The sequence below is a fragment of the Canis aureus genome, chromosome 11 (assembly GCF_053574225.1).
Source record: "Canis aureus isolate CA01 chromosome 11, VMU_Caureus_v.1.0, whole genome shotgun sequence".
NCBI classification, from domain to species: domain Eukaryota; kingdom Metazoa; phylum Chordata; class Mammalia; order Carnivora; family Canidae; genus Canis; species Canis aureus.
In genome coordinates this window covers 60,930,976-60,957,167 of record NC_135621.1, presented here as the reverse complement: position 1 = coordinate 60,957,167, position 26,192 = coordinate 60,930,976, and positions in this window count along the sequence as shown.

The following is a 26,192-nucleotide window of genomic DNA, read 5'->3' as shown; positions in this document are numbered from 1 at the left end:
ACATTCCCAGGACTTAGTTATAACTGGAAATTTGTACCTTTTAACCACCTTCACTTATTCTTCGCATCCCCCCACCCTACTTCTGGCGACCACTAGTCTGTTCTCTATATATGAGTTCATTTTTTAAAGATTCCATATGTTATGAGATCATATAGTATTTAGCTTTCTCAGTCTGACTCATTTCATTTAATATAATGTCCTCAAGGATCATCATGTTGTCACAAATAGCAGGATTTCCTTTTTATGGCTAAATAATATTCCATTGTGTGTATATTTACATGTGTATGATATATATATATATATGAGATAGATATAAATATTATCACATTTTAATCCATTATCCTTTGATATTCACTTAGATTGTTTCCATGTATTACTCTTATAAATAATGCTGTAATGAACATTGGCATGCAGATATCTCTTCAAGTTAGTGATTTCATTTTCTTCAAATAAATACTTAGAGGTAGAATTGCTGGATCATATGGTATTCCTATTTTTACATTTTTTAGAAAAATATACCTGCCCTACGACCCAGCAATTGCACTGTTGGGGATTTACCCCAAAGATACAAATGCAATGAAACGCCGGGACACCTGCACCCCGATGTTTCTAGCAGCAATGGCCACGATAGCCAAACTGTGGAAGGAGCCTCGGTGTCCAATGAAAGATGAATGGATAAAGAAGATGTGGTTTATGTATACAATGGAATATTACTCAGCTATTAGAAATGACAAATACCCACCATTTGCTTCAACGTGGATGGAACTGGAGGGTATTATGCTGAGTGAAGTAAGTCAGTCGGAGAAGGACAAACATTATATGTTCTCATTCATTTGGGGAATATAAATAATAGTGAAAGGGAAAATAAGGGAAGGGAGAAGAAATGTGTGGGAAATATCAGAAAGGGAGACAGAACGTAAAGACTGCTAACTCTGGGAAACGAACTAGGGGTGGTAGAAGGGGAGGAGGGCGGGGGGTGGGAGTGAATGGGTGACGGGCACTGGGTGTTATTCTGTATGTTAGTAAATTAAACACCAATAAACTATAAAAAAAAAAAAAAAAAAAAAAAGAAAAATCCGTAGTGTTTTCCATAATGGCTACACCAGTTTACATGTCTACCAGTAGTACACTAGGGTTCCCTTTTCTCCACATTGTCACCAACACTTGTTATTTCATACATATTTTGATACATAGCCATTCTAACAGGTGTGAGATCATATTTCATTATAGTTTTTTTAAAGGATTTTATTTATTTATTCATGACGGACACAGAGAGAAAGAGAGGCAGAGGCACAGGCAGAGGGAGATGCAGGCTCCATGCAGGGAGCCTGACGTGGGACTCAATCCCAGGTCCCAGGATCATGCCCTGGGCCGAAGGCAGTGCTAAACTGCTGAGCCATCTGGGCTGCCCCCATTATAGTTTTGATTTGCATTTCCCTAATGATGTGAGTTTTCTATGTATTGGAAGCAAAATCCCAGTTTATTGATTCAGTTATGGAAACTTATAAAATGTAAATATATATAAATGTATACAAAGATTTATATGAAAGGATATTTATTGCACAATTATATTGATAAATGAACAGTTGTATACATTATTTCTGGAAGGTACTAGTTATATCTTTTTAATAGAACATTTTAGCAAAATTGTTTATTCAATGTGATCTATCAATCCTGTTTCTACACTTGAACCCAATAGGATATATCTATGCAGAAGGGATATAAGAGCAGAAAACTTATTATTGCTAAAAATGTGTTAAAACATGGTTCAGGGGTGGTGTCATTAGCAAAAATAAGAAAGTTAACAGAAATTATTTAATTTGGGACATTTTCCATTTCAGGCACCTTTGAAAGACTCCATGGGGCATGTCCAGAAAATACTTGGAAAGATAAGTCAGGCGCAAAAATAGTTCAGATGTAAACAGGTATATTCAGGAAGTGGAAATGTGGGAAATAATTAGCACTCTTAGTATTTAGAGATAAGCAGTCTATGGACAACAACTTGGTGAAAGTCCAAATTTAACGTTGGGAGAAGTGAAAGGACCTAATAAAAGAGGCCTAGAAGGCATAATTAGAGACCTAGAGGATGAAGACAACACTGAGTCACAGAAGGCAAGGGAGGAGTACTTCAAGAGGAGTGTGTAAAACTCAGATGCTTCAAGGAAAAGTCCACTGGAATGCATCCATATTTAAAACAAAACAAAATAAAGCATTACATTTGGTAATGAGATGGCTGATGAAAACTTTCAAGTGAACAGTTTTTTGTTTTGTTTTGTTTTTTTGTTTTTAATGATAGTCACAGAGAGAGAGAGGCAGAGACATAGGCAGAGGGAGAAGCAGGCTCCATGCACCAGGAGCCCGATGTGGGATTCGATCCCAGGTCTCCAGGATCGCGCCCTGGGCCAAAGGCAGGTGCCAAACCGCTGCGCCACCCAGGGATCCCTAAGTGAAGAGTTTTAATAGGAAAAGTATTGCAAATAGTTGAGGAGTAAGTAAGTAAAAGAAAGGAAAAACTAAAATAAAGTGATGTTCCAAATGTCTTGAGATGAATCCAGCTACAGACACAAGACAGCAGTGGAAGGAGATTGGTCAAACTGTTAGCAATTATCCAGATTTCTTGTCAGCTGCTACACCAAGGCTATATTATGAAAGGGAAGTTCTCGGAAGCTTTTTGCCTTTGACCTATTTTAATGACACTGAAAATTCTTATTCTATGGCTAAACTTTGGAAGGAATATTTGGAAGAGGATTTTAGCTCCTGTGCTTTGAAATCCCTTACTGTTGCGACAGCTACTTCCACAATGACTGAGCATGATGGAGACAGTAAGCAGGAACGTTCCTGGACACAATGACTGGCTCCACGGCTCCCCCAGAGCCCTGCTGACACTTTCATAGACTGTGCAGCTTGCTAACCTGCTTCCACACAACCATCCCACCCTCTCTCCTTGGCTGGAATCAGATTAACCCAGTGAGTGGTCTGATGACTCACCCAGCCTTTCCTGTTCCTGTTCCACTTTCCCTCACATAGGCATTTCCCCTCATAAAATCCTTGAACATTTAACCCCAACTTGGTATCTGCTTCTCAGAGGGCCTGGACTAACACACATATAAAATAGGAATTCTCAGATGTTTGAAGCTGTGAGCTGCTTAAGCCACATGCTATTTATTGGAGATAGTAGCTTACGTTTATCACATTGTCTCTCTTGATATTTAAAAAGCAGATAGTAATTAGGCTTTTTTTTTAAGATTTTATTTATTTATTCATAAGAGACAGAGACATAGGCAGAGGGAGAAGCAGGCTCCTCACCGAGAGCCAGATGCAGGACTTGACACCTGGACCAGGATCATGCCTGAGCTGAAGGCAGACTCTCAACTGCTGAGCCACCCAGACATCCCTAATTAGGCTTTCCTAACTTTACAGTGAAAACAGTCCATCTTTGTCCCCATTTTCCTTTCATTTTCTCCTATACAGTATTTTCCAAATTTTGAATATCCTGCATTTGAAAAATCATGAATGGTGCCATCCAGTAATATTTGGCCTTTCTTTCTGTTCTTATATATGTTTATAGCCTCTTTTTGTAAACATGGTGAAATTGGCAGGCATGAGCAAAGATTCTTTACTATTCTTTTATTTGTTATGTAGTATTTATGTTATTTGATATTTGTCCAATTTGTGGAATGATAGATACTGGTTCATGAGCAAGACACAATATAAACCAAAGTAATAATGTAGTACTAGGGTGAAGGAAGCTTCCAGTGCTCATTAGCATGTACTCTGCATCACAGGATATAGAACAAAGGAGAATAAAATATCACTGAGTGAAAGCCTTAAAGAAAAAATACCTCTAAATTATGTATAAAACTTGTTCCTCCAGTATTCTCTCATAATGTCCTGCTCCTCTTTTGGAATAAAGGCTAGACTAGTGATCAAATTAAAAATGTGGGTGTTGCTGGATGGTGATGAGTTAACTGAATTTGACTTGAATTTTATTAGTTTTTTCCCTATATGGCTCCCCAAATCAGGCAGGCATACTGATCTCTGTTGTCTCTATGTCACCCTGGGATCACAGAATTGGAAGGAATTTGGTAGTGGTAACATATACACCATCATTAAAGAACAGGGGCCTTCACATCTATATTACGTGTTCTTTCTGCAACAGACTCTGAGCTCATCCAGTTTGAAGGAGAGGGAGCCTCTTGAGAATGCAGCTTTATATAAAGGGTTCATATTAAATGATACTTGATCCTATTTAAGTGAAGGCATGTGAAATGTGCAGAGTGGGTATAATTATTTTGATTAGTGAACTCTAATGCAGACACCATCACATTTCCATACCACAGTTAACATTTAGCAGAATAGGCGGCCTCAGATCATTAACAATGGGCCATAAGCAATCCTGGCATTTCCCAGGAAACCTATAATTGGAGACCATGAGTTGGGGAGAGGCAGCTATTTCCTTAAATTGATTACTTTGTTCTATTCAGAGAAAATAAAGGTATAGGATAGGACATGATAAATGGTAATTACCCACTGTATTGAAAAACTAGAGCAGTGCTCTAGGAAATCCCTCCAGGAGATGGGAATTTAAAAGTTTATGAATAAAGCAAAATGCACAAAAGTCACAAAATCCTTTCTTACCCCCATGGATCAAAGACTCACCAACATTATAAAGACACAAATTCTTGAATATTAAATCATTCAATAAAGCATTGGAGTAAATATTTGCCTTTATTTTGGTGGATCAGAATCCAAACTCCCTTTCCATTTTTGTAGACTGTCTATCCTCATTATTTTGTTGAGGGAGGTATGAATTGTTTTCTCTCTACCCCTTAGTAACTAGGATGTAAGTACCTGATTCTGGCCTTGTCAGACTGATGCTTCAACCAGAGCTTAACCTCTGGAAAGAATGATGCAAAGAGGAAGGGACAGAACTTATTTGCAAGAATTCTGTAAGATCTACATCAGCAACAAGGTTAGCATATGGCCTTGGTATTGAGTATTCATAACAACTGGGTTCAGCAGGATAGATGGCTGTGGTACCAAACACAGCATTCTCACCAGGCTAGACCTTTGGGTGAACTTGGTGGTGATTGTCATTTCTTATACTTCCTTGGTTCCTACCCACTTTCTCAAGCTTATTTCTCCACATTCCAATCTATGAGCTACCAAATAACTCATTTCTTTTATGTTAGCTAGAAGTTTAGCTGGTACTTGTAGATAAGAACACCAAGTGATGTGCCGTCCTATTTAAAAATAGAAATGGTTTTAGGTAACTCCATTAGATAATATTTTTCATCCATCACTTTTCTAGAATTATAATAACTGGTGAATATTGAAAAAATCCTTAGAGAGCATACTTTAAACAGTTTATGATACTCCACAACATTTCTGATTAGTGGATATCTGGCCTTCATTTGAATGTTTTCACTGATAGAAAACTCACAACCTCTCAAGGCTGATTATTGCACTTCAAGACAACTCTAATTTTTCCTTGTCTTTTAACTAGCTTTCTTTAACTGTAAAACTATGGTGATTTATACGGCAGCCTTATATAAGTGTTAGCACATCCTGAGATTATAAAATATATAATCTCTGTTTTGAATATAGATTTAGTTTTATTGAAGTTTATAAAATTAAAAATACCTTGGAAAAATGAATATGGCACAAACATAGGCTCTAAAGAACTCTCTTTGTTAAAGTTCATTGCTCTAGACTCATTATATTTCTAGCTTAGATTTAGTCATGGCTCTCTGAATTCAATACAAGTGTGAGTCTTGTTAACTCATCCCCATTGGAAAATGCCTATAGAATCTCATTGTCCTCTCCAAACTGCCTGATTTAGAGTCACATTTGGGCTCAGAAATAAGTGGAAAAAATGTTTAGATCAATATAAACATTTGATTGGCTCAACTTCATATGACAAGGAAAAATGTTCATGTATATGTACATTATGACAAATTTTTGAAAATAATAATCTGCCAAAGTGAGTGAATAAGATGCAGATAATTCAAAGTTCAAAAACTCTTAGAGTGAGTAATAGTCTCCATTTGGCCCAAAACATGTGGCTAATTGCTGTTTATTAGCAATACACTTTCCTCTTTTGCAGTGGCTACAATAAATCAACTATTAAATTCCCCTGATAAGCTATTTCATGGGCCAGATCCAGGATTTGAAAATCTGCTGCAGAAAATGTATCTTCATTGATCAAAATCACACAGGTTAAGGATAAAGACACACTTGTTTATGTATATTTCAGAATTTATATCAGGAGTGGAGACCCATGAAAATATTTGCTTAACAGGGACACCTAATTAAAACAATCCTTCAAATCTCTAGTGGTTTTACCACTTTGTGTTTAGTGTGTCTGTTTTAATCAACGGGGAAATCCAGGGAACTAGAATTTGTTGTGAAATAATACTTTAATTTTTTAATTTGCATTAGTATGTGGATTTGTAACTTATTTATTTTATACTCTCTTGTAAATGTAACTTGGGTAGTTTATGACTTGGTGGCTATAACTGAAGACAGCCCTCAATATTAATATGTATAAAACTTGCATGACTAATATGTACATTAGTAGTTCATACTTATGGAAGATTGTGACATTGGAAGTTAATCCTTGGGAGTCCTCTAGTTAATTTCCATTAAAACTTGCCCTATTCCCTACTCCTGTCTACATCCCCTTTAGCAAAGTGGCAGATAGAGGTGCAAAGGTAAAGACAGAATTTCTGGATGACCACTCCTGCTGTCATAACCTGGGCAACCTAAATATCCCACCCACTCACCTGCTAATGTGTATTTATTTGCAAAGTGTGCAGAATTCAAAGTTCAGAAACTCAACAGTTTTAAAGCACCATACCGTTACAAAGACCATGCCCTGTCTGGAATATCCTTCCCATTATAGACTTAGTTAATTCTATTTACTCTTCAATTATTAGCTCAGTCATATCTTTCTCTGGGAAGTCTTCCTTGAGATCAGTACATAAGTATTTTATGTACTCTGTCAGCACAAAGAATGTGCTTTTCTCCTTGTTACTATTGTGTAATAATGTATACGTGGTTATTTAATTAATAATCATCTCACCTCTTGCAAATCCTTAGCAACTTGAGAGCAGGAGCCTTATCTATTTTTACTCACCATTGTATTCCTAGCATCTTTCACAGTGGATAACAGTCAGTAGGCACTTGATAAATGTTGGTCAAATGGGTAATACATTTACACTCTTTCAAAAGATGACTTCTCACAAACCTATACCATTTTCCTGCCTCCCTGTTATGGAAAGGGGGAAAAAAAGGGATGCCTCGGTGGCTCATTCAGTTAAGTGTCCAACTGATGATTTCAGCTCAGGTCATGATCTCAAGGGTCATAAGATTGAGCCCCTGCATCAAGCCCCACACTGTGCATGGAACCTACTTAGGATTCTCTTTTCTCTCTTCCCCTCTCTCTGCCCATCCCCTCTTTCTGTCTTAAAAAAAAAAAAAAAGAAGAAAGGTTCCTCCTCTTGTCAAGGCAAATCCTTTCCCTGTGTTTTGGAATACCTCCCCTTCAGACGGCTTTAACACTTCATTCAACAATCCCTGATTTTTCTTGTACCTTCAACCTTTCCTTCTTTTCCTTTAGAATAAACATATGCTCAGGTTTCTTCCACTTTAGCAAACAAATAAAAACCAAAGTCAAAAATAAAAATCAAATCCTTCCAAACAGCCATTTAATTATTTCATTTATTAGATACATATTACAGAACACCTGCAGTTCTTGTCAGTCATTTAGGCTGCATAGGTGAGCAACATGGACGTAAAACCTATGCTCAAAAAAGTGAGAGTCTAGCTACCATCCTGTCTCTCTCCTTTATTTCAGAGACCAGTTTCTAGTTTAAGATGTTATTATCCCTGTGTTTTCTACTTCTGCACTTCCTATTCACCCTCCCTCCTCCTGAAGTCTGAGTTCTTTTCATACTGCTCTCTTTCTAACTATTAACCAGTAAATGGTTAGTTCTCCATCCTTATGGGTTTAACATCATTGTAACATTTAGACTCACTGACCAAACTCCCTCTCTTTTCTCTTTCTTCCATTGATTGCCTAACACTGGTCTTTCCTGGTTCTCTTACTTCATGAAAGATTTTTCTTTTTGTAAATGGCCTTTTCTTTTCCTATTTATGTTTCATTTTGATGTTCCTTGTGGTTAGTTTTTAGTAATTCTTTTCCCAGGCATTTCCTGAGTGATCTAATTTAATCTATTGGCTTAAACTATTATATGCAAGTCTTAATATATCTTGCAGAGATCTTGTAACCAAACTCAACAAGCTTGCTACTGAGGGTACATTAAATTGAACATAACCTGTGTTGAAAGGAAAGGACTTTTCATTACTTGTTAAAAGTAAGGAGGCAGGGAGAGAGCTCTCAAAACACTACCTTCCTTTAGTATTATAACAGGAAGCTTTTATTCAATATATTAGGGGGTAGGGCCAGGGAGCTTGAATATACATTAAGGAACTTGTATATATTCTATTGCTTAGGCATATTGGTTCAATTTTACAGACCTAGTATGTCAACTAGCTAGTGCATACATCTTATGTTCAAAAAACAGTGGAAAACCCTGCCCATAAGATGAGATCTTAGTATTTTAATGAGCTAAAGGTAACTTCAAGATAACTTAGGGGGGCTTCTGCATAGGTGCTCAGCTCCATTCTCGCTCAAACTGGCTCATGTAAGAGACTAGCAGGCAAATACCTAGCAAGAGGCTATGAGATGAAACACCTGGCCAGCCTGATGTCTCCTTGGTGGGAACTTATGATTCTACAAAACAAAACATTCTTTCCCTGCTTTTGTCCCTACCCCTCCTCTCTTCTACTAATAGCTTTTGGCCCTCTGATCTAAGTAACTCTCCACTGCATCAAGCTACCAGGCACAGAGGTCTCCTGAGAAGATAGATGTCATTGATTGGAAACCCATGAGGTCATGGTAGCAAGTGTTATGGTTCTTCTTTCTCTGGTCTTTTCCATTTCAAAAGACTTGGAGTCTAAAATATATCCTTATTCTTCATGTTAGAGATTTCATTAAGTACAATTGGGGATTAAATATCTAGGGTAGTGCTGGTTAGCTACTTGTCCTATAGCTTCCTTTGAATGATAAACAAGCATTCCTATCCCTTGAGTCTAGTCCTATATATTCCTTAGTTGGTCCATCCATGCCTGGGGACAATGTGAACTCTTACGTTCTGAAGTGACAAGAGGGATGCCTGGATGCTGGCTTCAATTTCTGTGTTGATTTTCAAAACTACATGTTTAAAAATTGGCAGTTTTCTTCATCCAGATATCCCACAACTCATTTATAAAACAAATTCGTTATCATATTCATTATCATATGCTTCATGGATCTTCCTATTATCAAATTTTAGTTTATTTTCTATTTTTAAAAAAGATTTTATTTATTTATTCATGAGAGACACAGAGAGAAAGGCAGAGATACAGGCAGAGGAAGAAGCAGGCTCCATGCAGGAAGCCCAATGAGGGACTCGATCCCGGGACTCCAGGATCATGCCCTGGGCCAAAGGCAGGCGCTAAACCAATGAGCCACCCAGGCGTCCCCAATTTTAGTTTATTTATTATTCTTATTCTTTTTTTTCTTTCTCTATCAGAAATGCCTCCCTTCTTCTATTTGTCTGAATCAGTCTTAGTTTTCACCTCTTGATTTCTGTCCACTTCCTCCCATCACTTATGATGTGATAGTAAATCATTAAATAACACCAATTTCACTTGCTTGAAATTCTTTAACTCCAATCTTCTTTCTTCCATGTTCACTGCTATGATTGTTATTTTTTAGACCTCTGTCTTCTCTTATCCAAACTACTATGATAATGTTCTAAGTAGTTCCCTGTATATATCTGGTTTCAATATTCTGGCCAGCATTTCTCTAAGATGTCATTTTATTCTAATGCTTAACATTCTTTAGTGGATCACCAAACTGTTGGTCAATGTCAGCCTTTTCAGTATGTCATGTAAAGCTTTGTGTGCCTCAAGTTTTCATAGTTCCCGTCCTCTGTGCATGCATCTTTCAAATCTCATATTTCAGTCTTATTATTGTATTTCAATTTCCTGGAAGGAGCCATGTTATTTCCCACTTCCAGGGTTTAGTACATGATTCTCTTACTTCTACTAGTCTTCTTTGATTTTCAGTATAATTAAGGGGCTCATTCTTTTTCCTGCGATGATAAAACTCCATGATTGTCTTTATTATATATTTGTCTAATCTAGAGAATAAAATTCACTCAAAATTCTTTTACTCCAGGTGTCCTTTTTTCAGCCATCACCTTTCATACACCGCCCCCCCCAACACACACACACATATAGATAAGCTATAAGAGAGAGGGAGTAGATAATCTGATTTGATTTCCTACTAGGAATTCATGTTAAAAGGCCGTACCATGAAGGCAGCTCTTCCTTCTATCTTCTCTACCTTTTTAATTTATTTTAATTATATTAATAAAATAGTCCATTGCTTTTTTTTTTTTTTTTCTGCCTGGGGAAATTTTCTTCCCTTTTAGGTACTTTTGTCTTCTTTTCTCTATAGGATTAAGTGTGCATTGGCCTAAGGCTTTTCTCCTTGGATAGCCGTGGCCAACTCTTACATCTGCTTCTTCTTTCTTGTGGCTGTAGCTGTGAAAATTCTAAAATCATGTCTCGAATATTAAAAGAAATTAGTCATCTCTGTCTTCTTATATTAATCATCAGTATTCTTACCAATTTGGCTTTTTTTTTTTTTTTTTGCTTGAAAAGGAGATCTTGAGATATAGATTTGGGTTCACAAGAAGAATCCTTTCCATACTTACTATCATCTTTCATGAGAATACCTTAACATCCTCCTGTTCTTCCTCCTTTCCCAATCCATTCCCTACCCAGCGCTCAGAGTGTTATTTTTAAAATGTCTGTCTCCTGATTAAAATGTTTTCTCATTTAATCACATCTATCTCCTACTTAAAATGGCTTCCCATTACACTGAGAACAAAATGTAAATACTGTCAGATGGCGTAAGATGCTTTAATTCCATCTGCCTCCTGAAACTCATTCTTCTTCACCTTGCTCACAACTCTTCAGTTGCCCTGGACTTATTTTGGTCTTTGACTCTGTCAAGATCCTTCTGGCATCAGTCTTTGCACATGGTTTCTTCTGTCTGAAAATTCTCCTTCCAAACCCCTTTTCTTTATCTGGTTCTATGTGCCCGTCTGTTAGGTGTCAGGTTAAACGTCAGTCTTATACAAGCCTTCCTTGATTTCTTATTTTATAGAAAACCCCTCTGTCATCCTCACACTGGAGCTATTATGGTGCCTCGTAGAATTATCATAATTTATAATCATAATCTGTCTCCTCCATTTTACTGTAAAATCCATGAGTCTGATCATGGAACAGATCATATCTGTTTTGTTCACCCTGTATGACATCTACATGTGCTCAGGTACCCTTACTGAATCTGTGAGAATGTGATGCTTTGGGGGAAAAGATCCTAGCATGCTTTCATTGCTTGACTTTTGGAAAGGGTGGTGGTGGAGGCTGACATTGCTGACCTTTGCATATTCCACTCATGTCCTTTAAGATCCCTTTGTTGTTTTGGTGCATTTTAGTTCCTTGGGTGTCTTCATTCCCAGCAGCCAGCTTCTGCATCTCTTTGGCAGGATTGCTTTCAGTCCAGTAGCAATCTCCAGGACCTGAATGTGGGGATTTATAGCCCTCAGGGGTCCAAACCCTTAACCAAGGTCTGATGAGTTTTGAGGGAGGAAGTATCAGTACTCATCTCTCACAAGAGATAAGTCTGTTAAAGACTACAATCTCCTTTGTCTTCATTGAGCCATGGTTCTGTATACTGTGGGACTTTGCTTAGTCTTACACTCTAACTTGACTTCCATTCACCTCTTCATTACCTCACTTCCTCACTAGTCTAACTGAGGTTTCTAACAAGTCACTTTTGCACGAATCTTTGACTCAGAATCTGTGTCTGGGGAACTCTATTTGAGATATCAACTTCAGAGGAGAGGCTTTTAAATGTTTCTCATGTCCTTACTACATAATGTTGACCTAGGTTGTCAGTCAAATCCTATTATTTCTTGTTTAAACAGGCACAGATGGAGAATGTGCTGGAAAGGCCTTAGTGATCCACCCATCCAATGGCCTTGTTTTATTGATGAGGGACTGAGCAGCAGAGGGGTGTGTGCTCTGCACAAGGTCACAGCCTTCATGAGCTGTGGGGTGGCAACCAGGACTAGAATCCTGATGTTCTTGACACCCAGACTCATGCTTTACATCAAGAAATTTTCATAAATTTAAATTGGGTGATTTAAAAAGGATGAAAAGAAACCAAACACTATTAAGGTAAAACAAATTGGCCTGCAGATAAAAATAATTCACAGGGGTATTAAAGACCACTGAAATATAACCTAAGGAAAAACTGAACAGATGACAACTTAGTGTCCTTTACTACATTTTATTCTGCAGTTTTATATAAATGTCATTTCCTCTAATGTCTCCTTCAGAATAAATTCAAGTAAGTATGTAGCTGGAAGATATGTATATTGCATGTGTGTGTCTACATATCTATGTATCACATAACATTGAATTAAAGGAATCTTCTTAAAAGTAAAAATTTGAAATATTTACAAAATTACCATTAAAAGCCATTGTATAGCTGCTTTATATATTGTGATGAATAATAGCTTCATATGTCTTACTTGAGAGGCCTCAAAGTGCCTTAAGTGTATTGTACTTGTGACTTATGAGGTTCCCAGACAAGACATAAACCCATAATTTTCTGTAGACGCTCTTACTCAAAATGATGGACTCAACCTAGAATGGAATTGATTTATTAGATTTCTTTTCTTCAGATGATGAAGCTAACATATAACTCTAAATTCTCTGATTAATGAAAAGGTTCTAATATCAGAGCTAGCACATCATCATGAATTGGTCTCTAAAACTAATTTAAGCCAAGTTGTAAATACTACTTAATAAAAAACACCTAGTGCTCTATGGTATGTATTGGTGTGTATGTGTGTGTGTGTGCTAATGCATACAGTCATAGGCGCGTGAAATTTTATGGGAGATGGAGAGGTCTCTTCTCATGACATCAATTTCATTATTACCAAAGGGTTAGAGAACTATTATAATGGTTGTGCTGGGAGGGGCAGGATTGGAAATGTAAATATATTGCCTTGAAGCCCATTTTTGATAGCTTAGCATTATTTCAACTGAAATAAAAACACAAGCGTGCAATGCTTTTCAATAGGTAGAGTGAGAAGGGATTTAATTATCACTCAAACTTCCACACCATGCAGGGATGCCCTAAATATCATTTCTTGATATTTAGAAGTGATGTTTGAGTACTGCCAGAGACAAAAAGTTTAATCCTTGGGCAGCCCGAGTGGTTTAACACCGCCTTTGGCCCAGAGCGTGATCCTGGAGACCCAGAATTGAGTCCCACATCGGGCTCCCTGCATGGAGCCTGCTTCTCCCTCTGCCTGCGTCTGTGTCTCTCTCTCTCTGTGTCTCTGAATAAATAAATGAAATCTTAAAAAAAAAAAAAAAGAAACAATAGGGGCATGTGAAAATTATTTTTAAAAAGTTTAATCCTTATAGTTTTAGACAACTGTAAGTCTTTGAAAAATTTAATTTATATTCAGATGAAGTATATGTCCTTACAAATCCAAAACCCTTGTCAGAATTCTGGCCTGTAGTGATATATAGAATTGTGTGGTCTTTCTTGCATGGGACAATTTTTCTGATCTTTGAAGACAGACAGCTGCCGTGTGTCCATCCCTCTTTGCCTTTCTAGATGGAAATTGAAGACTTTGTAATGTTTTAAGCATTTCTCATGCTACATGATTTCTGTATTTTTCATAATTCTGCCATGGGTTAATTGGTGAAATTCTCTCTTCAAATGTGGTATCCAATTGAGAAAACAGTACCTTTGCTGCTCCTAATTTGTTCATTCAACAAATATTTAGTGTCTATTTTGTATCAGGAATTATTCTAGATACTGATTGAGGAATGAAAGGGTCCTTGTCATCATGGTGTTTTTGTGTATGTTCAAAAGTACACATTTTAAAATGTGATCTACCTCCCTAGATCCAAATACTCTTCTTTTTACGTAGTCTAAAATTTTTTAGAAATTTTAAATTAGCAAGTAAATCATAGTATTTCTTCATATTTAGTCATTAATTAAAATATTCAGAGTTTTCCACATGACTGTGGCTCAATCTCCCATTCTAACTTATATGTTTAATCATTTTTAAAATGAATACATTTTTTAGATTTAATCTCATATTCCGATATGAAAGTCTTTATAATTTAATCTTACCTCTGAATTGGCCCTTCTGATTTTGTGTAAAGTAATGGATAGAGTTTTTTTTGTGAATTTGTTAAGCTGTAGTAAAAAAGATTTTTTAGGAAAAAAGTCCAGTACAAGATCTCATGATCTCATAGTACACTTATATTACTCTTGGTTTCAAGATGGTAGTGTCACTTAAAACAAATGTCATGTTTTTAAAAATTTTATCAAGTTTTTAATATTAATTCCAGTATGGTTTATAGTGTTATCTTAGTTTGAGATGTACAATATAGTGATTCAACACTTTTATATATTATTCATTGTTCATCATAGTAAGTGTACTCTTAATTTCCTTCATCTATTTCATCAATCCCCCTACTCACCTCTCCTCTGATAACCATCAATTTGTTCTCTATAGTTAAAAGTCTGTTTTTTTGTTTGTTTGTTTTTTCTTGGTTTGGTTTCTTAAATTCCTAATATGAGTGAAATCATATGGCATTTGTCTTTCTGTACTGACTTATTTCACTTAGCATTTTACTCTCTAGCTCCATTCATGTTGTTGCAAATGGCAAGATTTCATTCTTTTTTATGATTGAGTAATATTCCTCTGTGTGTGTGTGTGTGTGTGTGTGTGTGTGTGTGTGTGTGTATTTACCACTTCTTTATCTATTAATCTATTGATGGATAGATACATGGGCTGCTTCCACTAATTTGGCTATTGTAAATAATGCTGCAATAAGTACTGGGGTGTATATATCCTTTTGAATTAGTGTTTTTGTATTCTTTGAGTAAATACCCAGTAGTGGAATTACTGATTCATACAGTAATTCTATTTGTAATTTTTTGAGAATCTTCATGCTGTTTTCCACAGTGGCTGCATTCCCATGGACAGTGCACAAGTGTTAATTTTTCTCCATATCCTCACCAACACTTGTTTCCTGTGTTTTTGACACTAGCCATTCTGACAGGTATAAGGTCATATCTCATTGTGGTTTTGATTTGCATTTCCTTCATGATTAATGTTACTGAGCATCTTTTCATGTAACTATTGGCTATCTGTATGGCTTCTTTGGAAAAATGTCTGTTCATGTCTTCTGCCCATTTTTTTAATTGGATTATTTGGGGGTTTTAGTGTTGAGTTGTATAAATTCTTTATATATTTGGATACTAACCCTTTATCAGATATGTCATTTGCAAATGTCTTCTCCCATTCAATAGGTTGTCTTTTTTATTGTTTGCTTTGCTGTGCAGAAGCCTTTTATTTTGGTGTAGTTCCAATAGTTTATTTTTGCTTTTGTTTCCCTTGCCTGAGGAGACATATCCAGAAGAATGTTGCTATGGCTAATGTCAGAGAAATTACTACTTGTGCTCTCTCTTCTAGAATTTTTGTGGTTTCAGGTCTAACATTCAGACTTTTAATCCATTTTGAGTTTATTTTTGTGTAAGGTGTAGAAAGTGGTCCAGTTTCATTCTTCTACATATAACTGTCCAGTTTTATCAACACCATTTGTTGAAGAGACTGTCTTTTTTCCCACTGCATATTCTTGCCTCCTTTGTTGAAGATTAATTGACCCTATAATTGTGGGTTTATTTCTGGGTTCTCTATTCCATTCCATCAAATATCATGCTTTAAAAAAATACTGTTCAGTGATACCAAATTTCCCAGAAATTCTACTCCCACGGATAATTATGTGCCTTTCCAGAATTATAGTGCACGTATTTTATATAATTGGTATCATACCATATACTTCTGCTTTCTAACTTACATATCATACATGTATTTCTATTTTAAAATGTAATATTTATGTCCTTTTTAATGTATGCATTTTATTCTACTGTATAGGTATACTGCGATTTGTTTAATTTATTCATTATTCATTGACACATAAGCTATTTCCAAATTTTTTCCATTATTAACAACATGGCACATGCCTACTGGGCTATATACCTTCGTGTACTTATACTAGCCTTACCTTAAGGTAAACTTCCAGAAGTGAGTTATATTATGTACAGATTAAAATTTATAATGCCTTACTAGATTGCCCTTTAGAAAGCATGAAAAATTTACACAGCCACCTCCAGTATATTAGAGTTCTCATTTCTTTATATCTTTGCTAACAAGATGAATTGAAAAATCTTTTTAATCACTGTCCTTGATATTTCTATTTTAATTTTCATTTACATGTTTAGTAATAATTTTTTAATGTATTAACTTGTTACTTGTCCCGTTTTCTATTTGGGAGATTTAATCTTTCTCTTGATTTACAAGAATATAACTAAGCTTTTTGATCTTATCGCACAAATTTATCTTTTAATATCTATCTTTTGCATACAGTATATTTAAAATGTGTGCTGTCATATGTAAAAAACTTTTTCTACTGTTGATTTCTTCTTTAATCAGATACCTTTAGATCCAAATGAACAACAGATGATTAAAACAGCATTCTAATATCAAACTGGAACTTGGAGAGGGCTGAAGAGTTATAAAACAATCCTGGCAGATAGTTTCATATAACATCAAGCAAAGACAATCTCTCCCAAACCTCGATTTCTGTATTTAAAAAAAAGAAAGAAAGAAAAAGGAAAGAAAAAGAAAAAAGAAAAGTACTGAGAATAAAAATGTTTGTCTTATATAGAGGGATGTTGTGATGATGGGGTAATGTATATGCTAGGAATTGTTTACTATCTTTTCATCCCATCCCCTTTTAACTACTCTAGTTATAGGAATCCAACATGATATGGCATCTAGTTCTCTTATCTGCAGTTTGCAGAACCAATATCTTTATTTCTTTTCAGAAAGTACTTCATATTCAATCTTGTGGTACTCCTGCCATTTTGCATGATTTTTAAACATCACTGGCAAGTTGTGTCTGATGCTTAGGATTCAGTTCATTTTGGTCTAGAGAGAGACAAAAATTCATGTAAGGTCTCTGGGGGCGCTCTTGCTATTTCCTTACTTCGCTTGAGTTTTCAATTCCCTCTTAAACACTTTGGTTCTCTTTTGCAGTTTGGAGATTATTCTCCTTGAAGAAAAGGATGGAATACTTTTGTTTTCCTCCTTAACCCTGCTTCCTAGCAGCAAGATTTTCTATTCCTGCTTTTTTTGCTTTGAATATAGACACCCTGTGGTTATTGTTGTTTTTTTTAAGCTTTCTCCTATATAGAGTTTAACTTTCCAAAATAATTTCTGTGTATTTTTTTCCTCAATATTTTCTGTATTTGTTTTAGGTTATATCCCATTTCCTATCTATCAAGATATTATGATTAGGGGAACTGGATGATTCAGGTACATTTTGTTAGAGACCACAGAGAGAATTTTTTCACCCAAAACCTTGAGAAATGCCAAAGCTAGGAGGAACCTGTGAGAAGAAAAAGCCAAGAAGTTATCTGGTGGTGTACAATCAATGGACTAAAAAGCATTGTGAAGCCAGCAACCAGAGAGATTAGATCAAATGAAAATGTAACAGAAAAAATTAATCACAAGGGATGTACTGAAGCCAAGAGGAGCTGTTTGTTGCTTGCTTTTAAGGACTGGCTGGAGGTGGTTTAAAAATGAATATTCTTACTCTCTTTTTCAGATGGCCTAAGATTCTCCTAAATTCAGAAGTGAGGATGCCTGGGTGGCTCAGTGGTTAAGCGCCTGCCTTTGGCTCAGGGCATGATCCTGAGCCCTGGGATCGAGTCCTGCATCGGGCTCCCTGCATGGAGCCTGCTTCTCCCTCTGCCTGTGTCTCTGACTCTCTCTCTGTGTCTCTCATGAATAAATAAATAAAATCTTTTTAAAAAGTTCAGAAGTGATTGCACTTCTGATTCCATTTATTATCCTCTTTGATATGGACAGGGCTATTCACAGATCGGTGGTTCAGCTCTGTAAAAATTTAAGTCTTATATAGCTGGGTCATAAGATTGGGAATCAATAGAAAGTTAGCAATCCTTTGAACTGGCATGGATTAGTTCTGTCACAGGTCATTGGGAGTGTAAAAAGAGACTGTTCAGTTACATAAAGTTCTCTGGTCCTTTGCTGGGAAGATGGAGGGACATCTAATGAAGCCTTGCTATATGTTGGTATCAGGGTAATGGTGGAAGAACTCAGCTGAAGGCTGGAAAAATCAAATATACTGAAGTAGCAGAAGACAGGAAACTACTGCTTGGCAGGCTTTTATTGCAGTCTGATTCCTGTACACCAATGTAGAGAGAACTGACATCTTGACAGTAGTGTGTCTTCTAATCCATGAGTGTGGTATATAAACACTTTCACTTAGATTTTTTTAAAGAGCTTTTAAAATTTATTTGAGAGGGGGAGAGAACACATGCACGCCCGAGAGAGCGAGAGAGAGAGAGAGAGAGAGAGAGAGCGCGAGCATGAGTAGGGAGAGTAACAGGGGGAGAGGGAGAAGGAGACTCCCTTCTGAGCAGGGAGCCCAGTGTGGAGCTCCATCCCAGAACCTAGGATCATGACCTGAACTAAAGTCAGGCAACTGACTGAGCCACATGGGCACCCCAACTTGGATCTTCTTTAATTTTATCAATAATGTGTTTTATAGGTTTACTTGTTTTTCAGAAAATTTATACGTAGGGGTTGATGTAATCATGCTATTGTAAATTATTTTGTTTAAAATTGTATTTGCTACTTGTAGCCAACAAATAGAAATAAATTGTTCAATGGCTTTGGTAGATGCATTTATTATTTATAAGTTTTTCTATAGTTTAGTTTTTTTATAGATATAATTGTCATCTAGATAAGATAGACTTTTAGGTCTTCTTTTTACATAAAACTTATACTTTTTGTAGATTAACTTTTTGAGAGGAATTTTATATGCTGGAATTAAGCAAAACAAGTAACGTGTAATCTGTTTCTAGGTGCTTGGTAAGGACCATAGGAAAGTATAGGTGGTGCATGAGAAATAACACCAGGTTGGTCCAATTATAGAAAAAAGATTAATTTTGTAAAAATATTGGCCATTTTTATAAGGCACTAATATTTCTTATATCCAACTGTTTGATGACAAATGGTCCAGGTCTTAGCAACCAATATTCATAAATAAATAAAACAAAGTACCAATAGCCAGCCCAAGATGTTCAAATTTGATCTATTAAAAATTTTAAAACAGATAGGTCTTCTTAGAGACCATGAAAATCATACTCAAGGCAATAGCCAGAGCATGGTCTATGGGGACTTAGAGAAGAAAGTGAAAAATGAAATACTTCTTTGTTTTTTAGAATATAGGTGTAATACATCTTACAGTGATGGTTATTTGCCAATGAATTGTGTATTTGCAAACTACACATAGACCATTCTATACCAATTTTTTCCAAAAGTGAATTCTAGAAAATGGATGAGTTGATAGAGCTAATGGTCACATATCCAGGTTAAATATTTTGAAAAGATTAACTAATAATGCATTGCATGCTTCAATGATAAGATAACAGATATGATAAATGATGAAAATGAGCCTTCTCTTATTACCTGAAAGATAAGTCTGTGCTAACAGGGAGGTGTTAAGTCAAGGGAAGATACCAATAAAATCACCTAAGAACAACTTTTTTGAGAAGAAATAGCTGAAAGGGTTTCCTCTCCCCCCACCCCCAAAAAGTGACTATACTATTTACTGTGAAAATAGCCAGTAAACAGAATACCAGCCTGGATTTAAAAGACAGGGCTACGCATTAAGATACACCCTCTCATCCCCAGAAAATATGGAACAACTGTCAAGCAGCAGCAACCTGTGATTGAAATGACCATCTCTTTTTCCCCTGGAAAGTGACAATTAATCCAGAGTGAGAAGGATCATGATATTCTGCAGATTAAAGAAATAGAAATTTTAAGGGTGGTATATGGACAAGAACTCTGGATTTTAAGTTAAAAGGGAGGGGAAAGGCATGTGTGTCTGGAAGGCATTTGAGTCAAGAATGGAAAAGAATAACCCTTGGTTTTGGGTTTTTTGTTTGGTTTGATTTTGCTTTGTGTTTGGAATGTACTTATTACTGACCCTGAAAGTGTGTTAGGAACCATACATACATTTTCTTATTTAATATCAAGTTAACTTTGTGAGATACACATTTTCATTCCCATTTCACAGATCAGTAAACAAATGTTTTGTCACATTAAGTCCCTTGATGGAGATGAACAGTTTAATTAATCAATGAAGCAGTCAGAATTCAAACCCATGTCTCCTGGGCTACAGATGCTGGACATTTTTTTTTTTTTTGCAGCATATCTGTTGTACAAAGTTGAATGAATGAATTAACCCCTCACCCCTCAATTTCCTCACCTACACAGGTGGACAGTAACACTGATCTCATATGGTTGTTATGAGAAATATTTGGGGATAATCCACAGCAAGGACTCAGACTAGGGCTTGTCACAAAGTGGGTCTCAGGAATTGGTGGTGGAAAGGTTGGAGCAGTGGAGTGCAGTAGAGGACTATGGTGAAACTTGAGGCAGGTGCTTTACCAGACATGGGACCCCAAGGGAGAGTGGGACACACAACGAAGCAATTTTGAAGGAGGAAAATAGATACATTTTCAAAATGCAGATCCATTTGAGGAAACACCTAGATAGCTTATCCAAATGAGGTCCATAGGCAAACGGAAGGTAGGATGAAGGAACTGACTGACCCTCAGGAAGCGGGGTCAAAACAGAGGAGGGAAAGCACGTTGGGCCTATGGAAAAATAAATAAAGAAGTGGGGCCTCTGCTGGAGCTTTGTATCTTCCCCTCAGGGCCACAAATAATTCCCCTACTTCTAGGCAGTCATCTTGAAAAATATATTTGGAATTGCCCACGTGAGGAAGAGTACAAGAAAATATGGATAGAATAGTGGAAAACCCACTTTGCTACTGGGAAAGCAGTTCAAACTACTTCTCTGACTTGGCTCAGTGCCATTGCTCTACACAGAATATGTCACTGGAGCACAGATTCCCCAGCAATGTTGTAAAACCAGATTATTTACAGCTACTATCCAGCACCACCTACTGGTAAACCAACAGAAAGTAGAACTCAAACTATACACAGCCCAAACTGAGCAAATTGGTTGTAAAAAGTCAATTTGTCATAAGGAAATGGTGAATGGAGACACCATACATCCACATAATAGAACACTGCATAGACCTGATATAATAGGGGGCATATGCAGAAATATGGATTTTGGAATAGTGAGTCAAAATTAGATTACAGTATTCTAAACAGATACATAAATGTATTTTCAAGGGATTTAGAAGTGAGGGAAAGAGTAAATGCACTTGATTTGATGAATTAAAATTTTTTTCTTTCAAGTTTGTTTTGTGCATTGGCCACAAACATATCCTTCGAAAGTAATCTGTAACAGATTTGCAGCTGTACCCAAATATGTACTAAATAATTATTGGAGGGAAAAAGAAATGAAAATGGTCATGTATTTTTGGGTGCATTACTCTTTTCTCTCTTACACTCTCTATAGTTTTATTTTAAAAAGTTAAATCCTTGTTTAAATTAAAAGGCTAATATATGCACATAGTAAACCAAAACTCCACACCATGCAATAGGTATATAATGAAAAGTAAATCTCTCTGAACCCCAGAATCAGTCCTTCTCCAAGAAATTGATCAGGTTTGTGGGTTCTTTATTTTTCTAAAATTTTTCTATGCATATACAAGTGTGTGTGTGTGTGTGTGTGTGTACACATGCATCAGGTCCTGGTCAGGAGCCTCTGGGACATCCCCTAATGCTATCAAATCATTTCAGCCTTTGCTAAAATATTGGCTGGTGCAACTGATGACAATAAATAGAATTTAGGCAGTAGAGCTACGTTTAATATGTTTGTAGCTTTACAGGATTCATGTCAAAAGGATTGGTAAATTTCTTAAACTCAATTTTATTTTTGTCAAAGATGTACTTGGATGGGGTAACAGTCCTTTTATTGTACTTTGCACCTTAAACAAATTCCCATTCCTCAGAAGAAACTACTTTTTCCTTGTTAAAATATTCCTAAATTAGTTGCCTTACAGTGTACTTGCCCAAAGTATACTTATGGGCAAATTTCTTATTTAGTTAACTATGTATAACACCTATTTCTTTTCTACTGTGCAACATAGCTTCTTTACACTCTCTCCCCTCCTCCCCCAGTACACAGGTACATATGGTCTCTCCTACCCAACCAGGACAGTTATCTCATATTTGGCTTGCTGAATACTCAGTGTGTCCACCATTATGATTGTGGAAATATTATTTGCAGATGAGGTATATTTATGGTTCAGGAGTACCTGGATGTTATACTATTTTCTTTCTTGTACATGTACCAGACAAGTACCAAAACCCATCTGATGTCTGAAGAGGAGTGGAGGAGACTTGGTGTCCAACAGAGTCTAGGCTGGGTTCATTACATGATTCATGAGCCAGAACCACATATTCTTCTCTTTAGACGACCTCTTCCAAAAGAGCAACAAAAATGAAGTCTTTCTGGGGATCGTCAATTAAATCTTTTTCAAATTTAATGCATATGTGTATTTCAGTGAATACTTGAAAAATGTACAAATTGTTCATCCATACTTGTGCAGGGGCTGTATTCTTCACAGCAACAGAGCTCAGTTAAATGCAACTGCAAGTAGGTTACTAGAAGATGTTCGAGATAAATTTCTTCTAGTCGGTTTTTCTCTTAAGTGTCTGTTTGACTTTGTCTGTTACTTTTGTTAAATAAAGTTTGTATGTTGCATTTAAAAAATATTTGCTTTTCCTGGACTTAATAAATGTCTTCTTTTAAACTCTGCTTAGATTTCTATGTACCTATTAGTAAATCATTTCTAAAGTCTCAGCCATCTGAAAAATCCCTCTCAGTATATTCAAACACAGGAGATTTTCTGTCTGTTTCATTTCCTTTTCTTTTTAAGCAATCCCTGTTCTCCCACTCAGATTTGTGGAGGGGGGTGGTGGTGGTGGTGGCCGGAGGGAGCCCTCTGGGCCTGCTGTTCAACTGTCATCCTGGACGTTTTCTACCCTTTTCTGTATGGTAGCCCCAGGATACAAATGTGCTCATTTGGGGGAATAAATGGCTTAGTACCTTCCAAAGAAAATGTGCTTGAGTGTTTTTGTTTGTTTGGGGTATGATAACCTGACTAAAAAAGAACTTCTAGGCTGAAAATAGTTTTTCCTCAAAACTTTATTTTCTTGTTTCCTAGTTTCCAATGTAAATGTTTATTTTTGTTTCTTTGCTTCTATTTCGTTTGGAGAAATCTTAACAAAATTCTAACTCCTGATAGTTTATATATAACCAACGTATTTCTGTAGAAGTGCTTGGGATCATCTCTGTACCCAGGGTTCTGAAGTGTTGTAATTATGTTTTGATGTAGTTCATTCTTCATTCATTTTGCAAAGAATATAGTAGATCTTTTTTTTAAATTATTTCTTCAACAGTTGTATTTTCTAAATTTTGTCCTGTTTTTTTTGTGCCCCCCCCCTTTGTAGAACTTATTTTATTAGTAAATCAGACTTTCTGGAACAACTTTGGAATTCTCTTCTCTTGAAGTTTCTATTTGTCAGTATTTTGAGTCTCTACAGATTTGCTTGACTTTGTTTTCCAAAAATCTCTGAATTTTTCCTTTCCTTTGTCATTTTTTTTTCTAGAGTACTCTCGTCCTCTAAATTCTCTACTTTTTTGGTAACTGTCAATTTTTTCACAGAGACAGTAACTTCACATATTTCTTGGAGCCTAAAAGAGCTTCCCCCTCTCCCCTAATTCTATTCAGCCTTCTACATTATTTCTATTTTCCAAATCTTTTTTTTTCTCCTATTTGTTGATTTTGATCTTTATCTGTTATCTTAAGGACTTTCCTCAAAGGTCTGATGATCCATGACTCTATTTAATAGCACACATGGGGAGGAGGGAGAGGGTTAGGGAGAGGGAGGGAGAGAGAGAGAGAAGAGAGAGAGAGACAGAGAGAGAGAGAAGAGAGAGACAGAGACACACACACCAACAGAGAGACCTATTTAGGAACTCCTGTCAGTATGTGTAGGTCTCTCCTATTAGGATTGTTTTCCCAGAGAAAAATAGTCTATTATTCTTCCTAATGAATGTAAGCTGCTTTAGAGTTCTCGGGCCAAGCAGAAGGAGACCGGGGATCCCATTATTCAAAATTCAGTACTCAGACTTCTCTCTGCCTCCACCCTCTGCTGTATCTGGTGTCTCTAAACCCAGACTTTCTCTTTTCTACTCCTCAGAAATAAAACTTACTGTCCCACCATGTGATAAGGGTCTAGTTGCTCTTTCTGCAGACTTGGAATTCATTAATCTATTTCTTCAATAAATATTTACTAAACCCCCCTATATTCCAAACACTGTTTTATGTAGTACAGAAATATGTGTCTGTGAGGCAAGCAAAATTCCCTGCCCAGATGTGTGGTACTGACTTCCAACCAAACCTGAACTTCCAGAACCCACTTATGTCTCCAAATTCTAAACTTCAGTATTCTGTAGTGTGCATTGGCTTGCTGCTTGGTTAAGTCTTTGCATATTCAGTTTTTATCTTCTGTTTGGTTTGTTCAGTAAGAAGCCACTTGTCCTTTGTTTTCCAGTTCCAAAATTGGGTAGCTTTCACCACCTCTTCAATTCTTTTTGTATTTGGGATTGATTTCACACTACTTTTTTGGTTGTTTCATGGAATTTAGGAAGGATGGAGAGGTAAACATGTGTGTCCAATATACCACCTTTGCTAAAGGCAGCTGTGAGTAATTTCACCCAATGAGCCCCGCACCTGAGTGTCTGATGACCTGTGATGCAGTTGAGTGTGGGTAACCCACAGACTCAACACAGTTGGGAATCTGGACTCTTCTACTGAGTCATTTCTGTTATAAGCTGGCCCTGCCTCAAAAAGTCTTGAAATACCAGAATATGCATCCAGTCTTTGCTACTCTTCTTGCAGTTGCTGCATCCTCTGACAGAACTGCTATTCCTTTTCTGGCCAGACTATAAAGGACCCAGATTTCTGAGAACATGTGCTTACCCTCCAACCCTACCCCAGCATCATATATTGCCTGGAACTGAGAGGATCTGTAGTGTGTGTATACACACACACACACACACACGTATGCATTGCATATATTAGCATATATATGCATATATATTACAGATCCTCTCTGTAATAATATAACCTCCTCATAGTTTTCCCCTTCTGGATCTTTATAAGCTTCAAAAGGAGGCAGCATGTATGTTTGTGTTTTTATCACTACTCTGTGCATCTGTGTTTTGGGGGGAGGAAATAGTCCCTTGTGTAGAAGAGAAGGGCCTTGTCTCTTCTCACTTGGAACAAGAAAATTCCTCTTGCACACTCTCCAGTTGTCCAAGTAAAAGAATGTAAATGTCCCACTACCCTTCAGAAGCTTCACAGTGGCAGACTTTGTGGAACTGTGGGACGTGGACTGCAGTTTGCCATGGGTGACATGCTTTAGCCCAGTGTCAATTTTGTTTCAGGAAATCAAAACTACATTCTTACATAAAATCTTTACTTTCAGAGTTACTGCCTGGTATCTTCTCATATGATCAGAAACTTTGAATTCCTATACTCTTCAAAACAGAGCCTCGTTTCAGAGATTATAGTTAGTGAGATCTCCTAGGATTTTTACCTTGGGTGCTATCTTTTATTTGGGCATTAAACCTGGAAAATACTTTTTAGACTGTCTTAAAGGGATTTAGAGGAAGGGAGAAGGAAATAGTCATGTTAGCTACTGAGCTAATAAGCTGGTTTGTGAATTCCATACCTGTGGTTGGAGAGGAATGAAGAAACCTAGTGCTTCTGAACTTCTTGTTCCTAAAAATAGCTATTTTGTGTGACTCTTACAACCCTGAAAGAAAATCTTTCAAGAGGAACTAAAGAAAATGTCAGAGGATTTTCAAACTATGAAAATTAAT